Genomic DNA, 14,637 nt, shown 5'->3' with positions numbered 1-14,637 from the left:
GTTCAGTTCAGCTATGGGAGGAGATGAGGGAGAAGTACAGAGAGTTGGGAATTTGAAAGTACGTGTGTAGCAGTGGGGGAGGGGGATTGGGGCATAGGCACTAGAAAGTCCCAGATGCCAGGAATCTGAGAGGTTCCTAGGACCCAACAGGAAGGACTTTAGCCAAAGTAACCATAAAAGGGGAGATAGAACCTATAGAGACCATATCCAGTGGATAGACACCGTCCCCAGTTGAGTGACAGGGCCATCTGCCCACCTCAAAAATATTAATCCAGAATTCCTTCTGCCAAAAGGAAATGCACGGACAGAGTAGAGCAGAAACTGAAGGAAAGGCCCTCCAGAGACTGCCCAACCTAGGGATCCATCCCATCTGTAGATTACAAATGTAGACAATATTACTGATGCCAAGAAGTGCTTATTGACAGAAGCCTGGTATAGCTGGTCCCCTTGAGGCTCTGCCAGAGCTGAGCCAATACCGATGTGGATGTACACAGCCAAACATTGGACTGACTGCAGGGAACCCAATGAGGAAGTCAGGGGAAGGACTGTAGGAGCTGAAGGGGTTTGCAACTTCACAGGAAGAACAACAATATCAACCAATCAGATCCCCTAAAGCTTCCAGGGACTAACTAGCCTCTTTATTGGCACTTAATCTTCAGATTAAGAATTTTGTTGAGGGAAGAGTGGGGGGGGTGGATTTTGTTGGATAGGAGGGGTTTCTTTGGTGGGAATGTAGGGTAGATAAAAGAGCATAGGGTAAATACGATGAAAATACAATATATAAAAATACCTTATTAGAAATTGTCAAATTGTAAACAAAAACATATCAATAGAAAATCTGAATAAAATTGAATCTATGGTCTTCACAAAGCAGAACATGTGATTTGCATTGGGTTAGCAATTTAGATCATGAATGAAAAGGGATAAAACCAAAGCCCACACTGAGCCTACTCAGAATTCATTTTCTCCTCATCCAAGTAATACTTAAAGTGTTGTGATCGTGAAAATTTGACTTTCCAAAGCAAGGTAAGTGATACCCAAAACCTTCCTAGATGACAGCACCTGCTCACCTGTAAGAACTTTAGATTTTGGCTGTTAATGAGTACCGAAATGCCCAAAACAACACAGAACTCTGTGTGGCTTTCCCTAAACCTCCAGGTAAGACGATACATGTTGCCACTGCTGCTTATGTTTCAGGACTCTGATTCTGAAAACAGTAGTGTAGTAACATATGTATTGCAGAAAAGAGAAAAGTCATGAGAGCACCTAAAAGTATGGAGACAACTGCCCCTTCCACACAGTTGTCCAGTCAGAAGACTGCCTGTCATCAAACAACTCTCCAATGTCCTTTTAGATACTGCCTGATCCATAGTATAATTTAGAACTGCCAAACAAGTTCCTCTTATGTTCTTCTTAGGGACGCACATACAGCCTAATACTTAAGACTAATAATGGCTTTAGAACGTCACCAAGAATGCATCCTGCACGTTCTACAATTTTCTTTTCATGTTGTTTTCTTCCCAGTGTGCAGGGACGACTTTACAGTAACAAGGTTACAATTCTGGTTATGGAGTTTTGAGCATACCAGTTAGAGGTAGTTGTTTAAGAAATCTAAGTAAAGATGTGACATTCGTGGCTGAATATTAAGAACTAGGCCCTGGGTTCGGTCCCCAGCTCTGGAAAAAAAAAAAAAAGAACCAGGGAAAGTCAGGTAGAAGAGAGTGCAGAAAGGCTCCTGACAGGTGGTAGAGGCCCTTTTGGCTGATTGCTCATACCCAGCTCTCCGTAAAATAGCTGACCAATGCCCACAACACATTTGATGTTCCCAGCTAGCTAATGACTCTCAACTGTGCACATCTGTTCCCACTAGAGGGAGGTCCCAGGAGAGAGTCCCAAACAAGTTTATGCCATTTGTACTTATTATTGTAATTATGTAATTTAATTATCTATTATGTACGCTGATGGGATACGAGAGTAAAAAGGAAGAGGGCTGCTTCAGAAACACTTTCTTTGGAGAGAAGGTAAATTCTATCTAAAGTTTCCAAGTGTTTTCTCCGAGGATGGTGTTAGGTATGGCTGAACTTGCAAAGATTTCCGCCCCTCCCCCCCAAATCCATCACAGTTGATATTACTTGATCTTTTCCATTTTCCTATCCGCATGGCCTTTGTTCTATTTCCTGTCAGTAGCATCTAGTTATCATTCACACTGTAAAGTGACTTGCTTGTAATATTTCATTTGATATACATGATAATAATTATCATTTTTTAAAAAATGACATTGTGCGTTCAGTACTACACTGAGCACACTGTGGCTATCTTATCCATTTAATCCTCACAATACACCTATTTTCATGTAAAAACGCAAAGGGTAGAAGGAATGAGAGCTTGGTGCATCCTCACAGCTAAGAAGCCAAACTTCTGACATTGGGACCTACACTACTTCATTCTGAAGCCTTATCCCCTATTACCGAACTACGCTGACTCTATCCGGTCATGTTTATGGACTGTCCACCCTAGGTTGAGAGTTCAGTGTCTGCTTTACCTGCGGTGTGCTTTCCTGTCATGTGGGTGAAGGAACACACAGTTCGATGGATATTACTTCTTACTCTTTTGATAAAACAGCGCCAGCTTGCTGAAATACAGAAGATTGAGGCAACTTTCCCTAACTATAGATACCAGTGCTCCTTAATGGCAATTAGCCTCTACTTACTACTACTGATTGGGCTATTATTTCCATCAAAGATAGATGAATTGTTGGGGGTGATCATAGCACTATTTTACAACAGTAGGCTGGTAGATTTTTTTTTTCTCCCTTGACGTCCAGTCATTATCCTTCTTCCCTTTAATGAGATCCTGTTTGGGAGAAATCATTTCTTTCCCACTCCCAGTCTTTGTGTTTGAGTGAAGTTAACCCAGGACCGGCCTGTGCTCCAAATCCAGCTAATGAGAGGCATTCTTTTGCTGTAGAGAATGGACCAGGAACGAACAAGAAACAAACAAGGGACACCAGCCAGGCCAAGGAAAGTGATTCCTGAGAGTTTCTCTTCTGACAGTAAAAGAGCAGCTTGCATGCCCCCAAGGATGTGAAGTGACAGGATACAATCCTGGCAGTGCCATGTTGCTGCCAGGAAAATAAAAGACTTCTACTTCCAAACCAAGTTGACCCAGTGGTGAACAGAGTTGAGCGATGGAAAAAGAAGTCTTGTCAATACCCTTTGGCACTGGCTTTAACACTCAGAGTTCTATCTAATCATTGAAACTTTCATTTATACAGCTCAGTAGATTTTTCTCTTTCTCCTAACCAGGTTGGTTTGGGCTCTTTGTCATTTGGACCCAATCTCACATATGTAAAGTCTAGATATGATTTCATAGGGTCCATAATGCAATTTATGAATATTGATCTAGAACGGTAGCCTGTAAATATGTAGAGGAAAAAAAGAAAATTGTATCCACACTTGATACTACACTTGATCTTAGCCAAAAGGCTGAGAAGCAATGAAAATCGTTATCTGAAAAAGGCTGTGCATAGCAGCCTCTGTATTTCGGTACTGGCTGATACTTTGACTTCAGTACTTCATAGCTTTACATTGTTCTTTACATTAAAAAGGGATTTACCAATTTGCTAAATAAAAGGACTTGATTAAAAGAGAGGATACGTAACATTTAACATTTCAGAATTTGTATTCCTTAGGAGTTTTCAGATAGAATATTCAGGAGGAATGCCCCCTCCCCCCACCCCCATGATGCTTCTTAAATGAATTTTAAAAATCAAGACTTCTTTGAGGAATATCTCTTGCAAAACACATACTCTTGTATACACACATCCACACAGGAAGAGAAATCCATTCAGGTACAATCGAACTTGCAATCAAGAATGACTCAAATAGGACCTTTCTCATCAACACAGCACATCCCAAAATCTCTTTGTAAAGTAAATCAGATTATATGAGTTAATTGATTCCAGGCAGCATCGGCAACTGCAGGTGGAAATGGAATAACAGGATGCTTATTAATGAAGAACTATTCATCAAAATTGACAATACCAATTTCTGTTTGTTGCATTCGAAGGATTCCTGCAGTGGTTATAGACACATTTGTTGAAATTTTAAACATAATTTTGAAAAGAGGCTGTATTAACACATGGGAATTTTAGCTGAAGATTTGGGCCACTGATATTTGTAATGGTGAAAAGATACTCCTAAATGCAATTTGACAAGCAATGCCAAAGATGCCCGTGGTAATTAATTAGTACTTAATTGAGACCACAGAACAACAGGACATAGGGATCAGTACTCAGAGCCATTTTCCCCTCAGGCCTCAAGTCATGAGGGCCAGCAGTGTGGCTGCAAACTGAAGGTCAGTAAGTAGATTGGAGGAACACGTTGACACAGGACATTTCATGATGGATCTCCCTCACCCTTTGCTGCTGCCCCTGGCTATCGCTGATGAGGAGAGGACTGTGATTATCTGAGGGAAATTTATTGCTCAGACACATCTAAACTGAGGTAGGTGCTACCCTCACATCTTGGATGAGGAGGGATACTTCAGAGTGATTCAAGCTCAAATGTTAGTGAGCACAAGGGTTGGCTGACAAAAAGGCACATGGATTTAGAATGGAGAATAGTTGACATTTCCTGGCTTTGCATGGCTAGATTTAAGATTTTTGTAAAAGTAAACCCCTATGGAAATGTCCTACAACAAAGTTTTATAGACTTTCTGGTTAAAAAAAAAATCAAATAGGTAAATGTAAATATGTTAAGATATTCTCCTCTCTGAAAAGTAGACCATAGATATAATAGTAGTTTGGTCTTCAATACATAAAAGACATCTACAGGTTAAATCTTAAATGTTCTCCGTGCTCCGCAGGCTTCCCCAAGGCACAGCCCCACACCTAGTCTTCCTAGGTGTGACCACACTTCTACCACAGGGGAAGCTCCTGCTCCTCAGCTGAGCAAATGAAGATGTGGAAATGACTTCCTCTAATACCAGAGAGAATTAACGGACTGTTTCTGACTGAAAACTCATGGTAGCTTGCCTGGCAAATGTGACTAAGAGAATAGTTTTGTCAAAACTGTCTCTTACAGAAAAGGAATTTTGGCAGTTTCGATTTCTTTTTTTGTAAGCTTAGATTTGAAGGTCAGCAGTGGAAAGCTCTGCTCACTGACGTAACTAGGAGCTGGAGTCTCGGTTCCTGAGTACCGAGCCCTCCATCCACGAGGCCTACACTACGCTGAAGGGCCTTCACTCTCCAAAATAGGCTTAGATATCTACAGATACATGTAGACACATGTAGCTCCTTCAGGGATCTGCTTTATGTGGTTCCACATGTGCCTGCAGTTAGCAAAGCAGATGCAGAACCTGTCTGCATTCCTAGAAAGTGCTTCGCTCTGACTCTTCAGGGGTCCTTGTCTCAGACAAGGGCGCTCACTACGGAGCTGCGACAATCAGTGACTGTTCCATAAAAAGTGCCCATTCCCTGTTCTTAACTCACTCTCTGCCCTTAGCTCGTTTGCTGAGTTAAGTCTCATGAGTGAACAATTTCCTCAACCCCATTTCTTCTTTACAACCAGAGGACTGCTGGGTAAAAGCCAGGGCAGGAAGGCAGGAGGGAGTGGGTGGGTAGGGGAACAAGCTCATAGAGGTAAGAGGGGGCGAGATAGGAGGAGGGGTTTCCAGAGGAGAAACTGGGAAAGGGGATAACATTTGAAATATAAAGAAAATATCCAATAAAAGAAAAGAAAAAATCAGAAAATAAAAGCTTTCTCTATTATGGCTGGTATCCTTGTGGTATGCCTTGAGTAATCAGTGGCTCTCAGCCCTTCCTTTCATTGGGAAACATGGTTGAACCCAGTGAAAGTAACATATAGATATGCCACTTGAGGAGCTCAGAATCAGGAAGGAAAAGCAACAGCAGCAGCAGCAGCAGCAACAGCAACAACAGCAACAACAAAACCAACAAAACCAACAAAACCAACAAGGTCAGGGAGAGCTTGTCCTCATTGTCTTGATAATTAAGTTACCAAGAAAATATTGTCTTTCACTATCAGTCATTGCAACTCCACTGCTCTTTGAGATGAAGTCATTTCCAAACTAAGATATTTGCATTGTTTTCTGAGCAGTTTCCCCCTTTCTTTCATTCCATTAAAAGCTCACGTCTTCATGAGCTGGCCTAAGCATTCCCCAGATTTTAACAGTGACCACCTGTATTGTAGATTTCAAATCTTCCCTAACCCCCAACATAACAAGTGTAGTCCTTTGATTGATGAGAGTTATATGTTAAGCTGTGAGCTATTTAATATACATATGCATAGTACACAGTACACATCTACTATCAGTAAACTCTTTCAGGAAGCATGTCTGAATAAACTTTAGTTCCACATTGATGTTTAAATTGAGTTATTAACTTGATTTATGCTTCTACATTAGTAAGTAAAAGAAGGAATTATATAAAATATATTCGATATACAAGTATTCCAACACATTTAAAGCATGAAAGAGAATAAGAGTGAAGGGAGGAGTTGAGGATCCAAATGGATGCTATAAAGATTTATATATAGAATTTACAGAGTGCCAAGTAGAGCTATGACCATCAAATCTATTTTGTAGGAAGGGGATCTAAGGAAGAAATTACTTTTACTGGGACCTGAAGACATAAAAAAAAAAACTTTAACTGTACTTAATGAGCTAGAGTGATCAGTCAGGTAGAATTTAAATGGTTTCCTACTTGTCTAATTCCATTTACTTCCCATAGCTGTAGTGACCTCAGAGGACCTGCGCCATTGTTAGATGACATGGGGAAGTCCTAAATTTGCTCATCTTTGAAATCAGAAGATTAGACAGCTCCCGTTCTACTGGGGAAAACCTAGACCCCATTTCTGACCCAAAATGAGAATAGAGTTCAGTTGTTGCTCCCATGGTGACTTCACCTCTGCTTGCCTATTTTGGATGTCTCTCCACTTCCAGATGTCTGCAAGAATCTTAGCACGTGGCATTGGTTTTTAAAAGAGGCGTTCTCTTCCTCCCTCTTCCCCTGGCCTAGGTGTTGATTGGACCAAAATTCCTCAGAACCAAAACCAAAACCAAGCTCTTCCCAAGCTCCTCAGACAAAAATCTTTCCATATGCGCCTGTGACGCCTTGCCGCTAATTCCTGATTTTAAACTCAACAGTTACATTTTTAAAAATAGAGAGCATACTTGGGTGTACTAATGTGTAAAATGTAAATGCAAAATATAATAGATTAGCATTAAGTTAAGTCAGGCAACTGGAACTTTTCTCTTTAGGTTAGGACAGGAAGTCACATCTGCATTTTGAAGTTCATTTCTACCACACTTCTGTTTCGTGTCGGGTTTCACGATGACACCAATGGCTCTCTAGCAACTTGATTTCTCATTTTCAGAAGACACTCCTTGATTTGCTTTGCCACTTTATCTTCTTGGAGACTCGGGATGGCCAGCTTGAAATGCTGAGGTCAAGGAACTAGCAATCACATATCTGTTTCTGAGCACAGTGGATTTTCTTCCATAATTCTTCCCATGCACACTGAGAAAGACACGCAGCTATTGACAGATCCTGAGTCCTTTTAAATCCAGAGCTCTGGGGACAGCAAAGAACTACAGAAGGCGTGGCTTGAACTGAAACCGGGGAAGACAAAACAGGCTCCTTACCTTGGCTGTAGTATGTTAATGCTGTTCTAAACTTTGGGTACAGAATACATGTTGCCAACAATGTGGTTTTCTCATCTTAAGGAAAACTCTCTAAGCCTGGTTTCCTTTACCTTCTTTGGATACCTTACATTATCTCTGAGCTGTTTTCCCCACTTATTTGCCTCCCTGCTCTTCTTGAGTTCAAGTGTCAACTGCATGTTTCTGGTTACACCCACATTTGAAATACATGTTCATTTTTCCTTTTTCTCACTGTCACAAAAGTTCCTAAACATAAACTTTTTCCAGGAAATCTTCCCTGGCTAGCCAAGATGGTGTGGCCACTTTGGTTTAAAGCCATCTCTAATTCATTATTTCATCCGGTTTTTCATTAGCATCTGAAATAGCTGTGACCTGTCTTAGATTTAACTTCATTGGGGGAACAAGACATCTCACCTTTACTTCAAGATCGACTTGTGGAGTCCTCTGAAAATTTGTTATTCATACAGCTCATCAATGTGGATTAATAATCTACTGTGCCTCAGGTGTTGGACCTTACTCAAGCACTAAAGGGATACGCAATGTGCCCTTAAGCCATAGAAGTTATGAAAAGTGAGTTATTTCAAGGAAAGTAGGTGCAATATCCACTGATGAAAAGCTTGGGAGATAGAGTAGGGTAGGTCAGCAACAGTGTGAAGGCAAGTGTGGCCAGCCAGTGAAAGTTTCTCTAAGCCCTAGCCACTTGATGGAAGACGGTTCAATTCAAAGTCAAGCAGAGTTGACCCAGGAGATAATGACCAAGGAACATCAAGCAGGGTGTGGTTGATTTCTGTTTCCTGTATTGCTTAATAATCTTCCTAAAAGCATTCTTGGGAATGAATGACCTTGGTTAGGGTGGTTCGTTTCCATTTTCTGAACTCTAGTGTCTGAACTCTAACAACCTCTGCTTGTTTTTCTGCTGCCTTCTTGGGTAGGCTGTAGTTTAGCAGAGCAACCCTAACAAATGACCCTTTTCTAGAGTTTTTCTTAGGCATGTAAACAGCAGGGCCTCTCGGGTGTAAGAATCTATTCCTCCCCTTTCTCCACTCACACGCACGGGCACGTATCCACTTCAGGTTTTTACTGGCACATCAAGGGGGAAACTTGGGTGTAGATTAATGTCTGTGTAACTAAGATCATAGTTCTGTGGCTTTGACTACACTTCCTAGTGCTGGGATCCCACAAATAAATAATGAAAAAAAAATTAATGATTTTTAAAGCGTTTGGAAACTCTGAGTTGAAAGGTGGGGTATAAGTGCAGTGCCTTATTATGAAAGGAATAGCTCTTACATTACGTGCTCCTAATGGAGGTACAGTAATGGAGAAGGAGGCACTTAGGCCAGGAGACCTGCTCCCTGAAGGCGGGTGGGGCTCAGGCAGGCCTGTGGTAATGTTTACTGTATGTGGAGAACTTCCAGTCTGGCAGGTGTGAGAAGGGTTATACTGATGCTTATTCTCCTAAACCTTGGGCGACATCACTGTTTCTTACTGATGGAGTCAAACTGATAATCATACAGGATAAACATTGCAGATTTAGAAACAGGAGTTTAGTTCAAGTCTCAAATAAGCACACATGTGTCACAGAGTGCACCAGGAACATGGAGAAGCACATCCCCTGTGTACACACAGGGTCCTTTCTGTGTATGTGATAAAACCCTAACTCCCAGTGTCTCAGACTGCAGCTGTAAGTGGGTTAGGGCAGTGAAAAATTAAAATGAGGCTGCTACGTCTGGCTCTATCAGACTATCCCTTTACCTGAGCATACACATAGACAATAGGGACACACAGGCACAAAAGAAAGACAGTGAAATCACCAGGAAGCTATAAAAATGTTGTCTGTAAGCCATGAAGAGTGGCCACAGAAGAAAGTCTGCTGTAAACTCTACTGCCTGTGTAGTCTGTCATGGCAGGCCTATGGGGTATAGTCTTTTCGGACCTTGAACTCAACACTGAACCCAAGAGCACACTGTAGAACACAATAAATACTTTTCATTCTGTGTGATCTGAGTGCTTTCTTGACTAAGCTCATAACCGTAATTATAAAGTGGATATAACCTGTATCAAATTATGAAGATGTTAACATATTGAATGGAGACAAGAAAAATAAGCACCAGGTTCAGACTACAGAGGCAGTTGAAGGTAGAATAAAAAAAATCTGGTTTTCTTGACCACATTGTCATAATATGCATACATAATAGTTTATTGAATCCAGGCTGCGTAGACAACCAGAAGAGGTCTGGCTCCATACTGTCACAATGCATGCCCACAACAAAGACTCAGGGAGAACAGTCCCTTTCATTCGATCTCCCCAAGTATTACCAACATGAGAGCTGAAAATCTTACGTCTGTCTGAAGTTTATCTATGTATCCATGCATAAGTTATTAACTAGGCTCCCTGGGCTCTGCTGATGAAAATATTAATATATTCAAATCGCATTCCGGCTACTGCAAAACACGGTACATCAGATAAATGCATTAATAGCATCCTTAGACAAAAGACCCCAGTATTATTTTTTAAAGTTTTCTCTTGTTCCTTGGACTCCTGCTGAAACCTTGGTGATATATAGCCTAATAAGGTAAAATGGCCATCAGGTGCTGAAGTACTAGGTTGACTGTACCTATAAAACTCTATTTATTGTACTTGAAATACAACACTCTTTTATGTGAATTATGTGCCGAGTACTGTTCAGAGTGTTCAAGGGAGAAATGTTTTCTTTTGAGTTTCTTAGACGTTTTTACCTGGTGGGAATGAGCTGACCTACATCCAGATGTCATCCAGTGGTAGACCTCTGTCCGGGAACCAGTCTCACCCGCACAGTGAAGCCTCCATTGAATTGGGAATCAGAGCTTGGCTGAGACCCCAGCAAGCCAAGTGCGATGGCTGGAGGAGTTCAGTGAGGAGAGGGCTAATACTTGGAATTCACCCTTTGAGATCGTCACTGTGCATTTTTGGAGGCAACTTGGATATTTATAATGACCAGCCTCTACCCTATGCGGCTTCGCCTTTTTGCTATTGGCTGCATTTAAGGTCCTTTTATCAATGACAACAAGCTAAGTGGGTGGTCTTCTACCTCTTGCTAGCTGTAGGAAGAAAAATAGTGACATAATTTTTCACAGCCTGAAATAATTGTGGAAGTACAGATACTGGTTAGGCTGGCTATGAATTATTAGTGGAAAAGTGGGTCTCAGAAGTACGTTACATGTGAAATATTTTTCGTCACTTGAACATGTGCCGTCCAGAGCTGGCCCTGTTCTAGCCGTCACAGGGAACAAACATTTCACATTCCCAGATGCTCCCAATTTGGTGCGGTTTGGAGTGTAATTTAGATCAAACGTCTCCATGTAAATGAGTCAGGGTTTCTTAATTAGGTGCCTCTAAAGCAAAACCTTGGACCACATCAGTAGGTGTGGGTGTGGTGCCCACAATACTGGAATCTTTCCTGTATCATTCAAATAGAGGCCTCCCCCCACACCCTTGGTTGTTTTTTTCAGGCAAAGTAATAAATCTGCAGATGGCAAGACAGAGAGACGCGGCTTCTGAGGAGCTGTCTGAAAACACCGCTTCTTTGGCAAATGCCTTAAAGTAGGTCATTCTGCTGTGATTTAGCTTTTTTCTTTAGATTTGATTGCCAGCTTTTTGTTCCCATTACGAGTAGGGTGCTTTCCAGTCCGCAGACTTGTTCTTACTTTTCCAACTGGTGTTTGTTTACTAGCGTTTTCAGATCTTCATAGAAAATGGCCAATATCCTGTCACAGGGCTAATCATGAACTTGACCACAGAGCGAAATGGATCCCGGTGATAATCTGGGGATGCTGAAATATTAAATGCCTCAAAACGCCCAGTCTTCCCACAGCAAAACGGCCTTGATTTATATGGGTAGGTTTGCTGAAATAATTGTTCCATCTTTTATACATGGGAAAGAAGGGGTGACAGGGTGTAAATGGGAAACTTTCACAGGCTGTGGAGTTGTTTGTATAGATATTCAGGTTATTTGCTTCTGTACTTGTCATTGTTTGTGTTTTTTATGGGGGGGGGGAATCACTGGGTCCCATTTCCCTATCAAGGCTTTGGGATTTACATGCCGAGCTCCCTGTGGCATTAATGAGTTACCTGCATAAATTCCCTGGGAATCGATGGCCACATAGACCTTGTTTGGTTCCTATTAATTATTCCTCACAGAACCTTGACAGCGACATTAAATGAAGCCCTAAAAAATCTTGATGAAGGTCTTAAGGTACCTTTTACTGTTCAGATATTAGCATTGCAAACCCAGGTCTAAAACATTATTCATTTCGTGGTACTATAGGGAAGGAGGGGTTGAGAGGAGTTGGCAAGAGCCTGGGGCATCCAGAGAGAATGTTTTGCCTTTAACCCTTCATTGCTTGAGGTCTACTTTTGCTAGAACCAAGTTATGATGCCTGAATTGCAACAATGAGGAAAATAACAGTTAAAATCCAATTAAGTAAGTGAAATATGTTGTTTTCTCCAGATTGCTGGTGAATATGGTGTCTTCTCCAAGGCCAAGCTTTGTCTTGGCAAATTGTTGATGTTTTCAGGTGAATTCCAAAATGTCAATTAAAAAGACACAAAGTGGGTGTTGGAGAGGAGGTATACTTTATATTCTTGGCTAGGTATGTTGCAAGAGTGGCTTTTACGTTTGTTTGTAAGGAAAAGCCTAAGAAAATGGCTCAATGTATCATATTCACTCTTTCCCATTCACTTAGATGGAGCATAGAAAGCTCTGATTAAGCAAATGTTCTAGATAAAAACACTTATCATCATATGCGGGTTAGCAATAATCAAATAGCACAATTAATACTAAAATTACAAGGATACAGAATTAACATCCTTTGATAATTCACAAGGAACTTTTGCATCTTCAAGTTCTCATTAAGAACTGGAGTTATCTCTGTGGCGAGAGTGTGGTTATTAGATAAACGGGTGACTATTAGAAGTTTCTGCCTGGTGAAATGGCCACTAATTGAAATTTGTTTGGATCCCTTTGGGCTAGAGTTATTTATTGAATAACGCTATTGGATATTCCTCAAGTCTGGGTAACGCTGCTAATTTTGATTTTGCTGCTTACTTTTTAATTTGCCCCTTTACTACTTGGTGGATCTTGCTGTGCTTGATCCCAGGTTGCATTGAACTCCTTCCTTCTTGGCAGATTCTGAAGTTTCTTGAGGAAGGCATTCACTCAACTTTGCACTTTGAAACCTTCACTCTGAAGCATATATCGCTCAGTTTGCTTCTTTCTCTTATGTCAAACTTTCCTTTACCTACTTGGCTAAAATGTTTTATCAACTTGCTTGATGGCCCTATCCTCTGACAGTTACAAAGGATACTACAACTGTGAGGAAAAGATTCTCCCTCTCAAGGAGCCAAGTTGTCTAGTACCAGGCAGAGTAGATCTGTCTATGCTTGCGAGAGGATCCTGGAGCAAGTACGTATGCAAAGGCTAGCTCAAGTTGTTCATGCCTCAGAGGTTTTTTTTTGTTTTTTTGGGGTTTTTTTTTGTTGTTGTTGTTTTTGTTTGTTTTTGTTTTTGGACTGGTATTCACATTTACTTCTAATTTTCATAGATGTCCTTTTAGTTATAGATATTGTAATGTCTTTTAATATAAAAGGAAAATCAATACTACAAGGAGATATATTGTTCAATGTGACAGGGTAAGAGAAACCCTGGATGAAAACTCAGGTGTTCCTGACATCAGTCCAGTCCTTTCTCTGTTCAAGGCCCTGGATTCAGTGTTGAGTGTTGGGCTGGATTCTGCTTGGATTTTCAACCATGTCAAAATCCCATAGCAGGGTAGTCAATCCCCAGTTCCCTGTAGAAAACTGGTTGGTTACTCCTACAAAGTTGGTGCCACCATTGCCTTAGTGTATCTTGCAGGCAGAGCACCATTGTCGATGAAAGGGTTTGTTGCTGGGTTGCTGTTTAAGCTTCTTTTTTGCCAGCACACAGAGCCCTGACAGCACTCTTCATCTCTCTGTTCTCCATCCCCTCACTGCATTCTGCTGGTTTCACAGTGTGCCATGATATTTCTTTCCTTATCATATAAATTTGACTCCGGGGCTATCTGGATTAGGATTATTACAGCCTCCACAGTGGTGGGGTGACCTCCTCAGCAGATGGGAAATTTCTAGAACTGCACATGGAGAATGGTTTGTGTTCAATAATAATTTCTAGAGGCTTCAGTTTTATCATTGGCTTCACCAGTCTATAGTCTCCAGGTTGGGCGCCTTGGTACTGTCTCAGACCCTTCAGTTCTCCATGGACCATTTAAGAAAGATCAGAGAAGAGATATACTTTAGAGGCTCTCTAGGAGATCCCCTATTTTCTTCTTATTTTCATAGCCAATACCAGAAACAAAGGCTATCCTGGATAACTGGTGTGTTTCGAGTTTTGCTCCAGACTCTTTCAGATTTCCTGTTCCAACATTCATTTTACAGTAGCACTGGATTATTTGACATAATTAAATAGTAAACTGGACTTATATTATTTATTTAATTTTATAAGATTTATTTATTTTATGTATACATACAAAACCCTTCTTGTATGTATGCATGTATGTGTGACACGTACACCCCTGCTTCCCAGAGAAGTCAGAGATGTCAGATTCCCCTGGATTTGGAGTTTCAGATGGTGGTGAACTGCTATGCAGGTTCTGGGAATTGAACCTGGGCCTTTGCAAGAGCAGCAGATGCTCTTAACCACTGAGCCATTTCTCTAGCTCCAGAACGTATCTTCTTTAACCGCTCAATAATCCGTGTTGCTTCTTCATGGCCTGAGGCATCAGAGTCCCACTTTCCTGAGCCCCATTCTCATCCCTAGTCACTTTGTGCATTGGAATTGCTCCTTCTGTACCCTCTTCCATAGCACGCAGCTTTTGGCCACAGCTGGGCTTTTGCTAGTTGAGTCATCAACTGCAAGTTCTACATAGCCGTAATTATCT

The 14,637-nt window shown here is 41.2% G+C and overlaps 1 protein-coding gene and 1 pseudogene across 4 annotated transcripts in view; both read right to left on the bottom strand.

Annotated features, from left to right (window-relative positions):
* Positions 1–14,637, bottom strand: part of Arhgap15 (Rho GTPase activating protein 15) — a 619,269-nt gene that overhangs the window by 29,268 nt on the left and 575,364 nt on the right. The window lies entirely within an intron of this gene.
* On the bottom strand, positions 3,360–3,497 carry LOC120102110 (U2 spliceosomal RNA; annotated as a pseudogene).

Source organism: Rattus norvegicus, chromosome 3 (genome assembly GCF_036323735.1).
Source record: "Rattus norvegicus strain BN/NHsdMcwi chromosome 3, GRCr8, whole genome shotgun sequence".
Lineage (NCBI taxonomy): Eukaryota > Metazoa > Chordata > Mammalia > Rodentia > Muridae > Rattus > Rattus norvegicus.
The sequence above is the reverse complement of the archived record's forward strand: the minus strand, read 5'-3'. Positions and strand labels throughout refer to the sequence as shown.